Source organism: Lissotriton vulgaris, chromosome 8, assembly GCF_964263255.1.
Source record: "Lissotriton vulgaris chromosome 8, aLisVul1.2, whole genome shotgun sequence".
NCBI lineage: Eukaryota > Metazoa > Chordata > Amphibia > Caudata > Salamandridae > Lissotriton > Lissotriton vulgaris.
The window spans coordinates 105,154,491-105,156,107 of NC_141696.1; positions in this window are offsets into that span (position 1 = coordinate 105,154,491).

A 1,617-nucleotide genomic window follows, 5' to 3' on the forward strand; every position below is an offset into this window, starting at 1 on the left:
CAGGCCTTAACAATCCTGGAGGCAGAGTGCTTGGAATTATGTGAGATAGTGCACTGGCATGAGCTGAGCCGGTCTACAGCTTTCGGAACCAAGTCCTTTAGCTGTTTCCATGATAACGCTATACCATATACTCTTAAGTGCATTATAACCTCGCGGTTATTGCTAACTTTGGCATAGCATTATCAAAACATGTCGAGTAAGGTGTCATACGAATTGGAATACTACCCCCTCGCCAATTCTGGCGACGGGGGTAGCATTTCACCCTTTTAGAGGGACACGACATGTATGTAACTGTGAACCCTGGTTAAAGTTAACTCGAGCCTCAGCATCACAAAATGGATGTTGCCACCACAGACACAAGTCTGACCTCCTGTTGCTGGGAGTCCTACCAGCGAGGGAGGATTGGACAAAGGGTTTCCTGCCTTGGGAGGTGCTAGCACCACCCCAGACAGGATTTTGTGTATTAGGTAGGACAGGGCTGAAAGGAATGAGACATGTCTGGGGCACACAAGGTGCCCTGTGCATACACCGGTTCAAATCAGTTGCTGGGGCACTCCAGCCCCAGCTCTGGCGCGAGACCGGACAAAGGATAGGGGGTGTAACCACCCACCTTCCTGGTCCCACCCATGGGAGGGACCTAGTGATAGTGCAGCCCCCTTTAGCAGGATAAAGGTAGGAGCTGGTCAATTCCAAATCAGATTAATCCTGAACTGAAATTCTACAAGAAGAAACTCTGGACTTTGACTTTCTACACAGAAGACTGAAGAAATCTCCCTTGTGGGCAAGGAGTGTCCACCCTCACAAGCAGGCACCATCAAGCGTCCAGCGGCTTCACTTTGTCGTCTTCCCTCGAGGATCCAGACTTCAGAGCCCGACGAGACCCGGATTCCCAGACCTCTCCGACCTCAACTCACATCTGCAGCACAGCTGAGATCCGTGGGTGCGACGAGACACGTGGGACCGGCCATCTTGGAGAAACTGCACCTCGCTTCCAGCACGACTTCTGAGGTAACCTCGACGAAGTGCTTTGGGGATTGAGAAGCCCCAGCCCTGGGCAGCTCCTGCACCGAAGACCAGCCCTCCAGCATCCACGAGATCTGCGTGGGGCCCTTCTACCTAGTTGCTGCTCAACGCGTTGTCTGGTAACTTGCCGGCTGGCTAGTGGCCTCCTAGACGACGATCCACAACATCAACACTGCTGGTCTGGTTGCTCCAGACTGGCCCTTGCTTCCCTGCAAATGAGAAGCACCACAGACCCTCTTGGTCCACACCAGACGTCTTTTCCACTCACGGCGTGGGTTGCCTTTGCCAAGGCCTGTTGACGCCGAATCCGGAACCAACACCGCCGACAGCGAGAGCCTGCGTGGGACAGCTCGTGCCTCCATCCTGGTCGAAGACACCTCCTGGTCCACGTGGCTGCAGAGTCAAGTGTCCACTCTTCACCTGATCACGACAACAGCATCTGGTTCCTTCCTGGTTCCACTCCAGTCACTGGCTAGTGACTTTGAACATTGTCCCCTCTGCTTTCAGGTCTTCAGCATCCCTGATCCACCCTTGGATCACACCGGACATCTTCCTCCTGGTCGCCTGCAGCATCTTTTCTTTCAGGTTCCATAG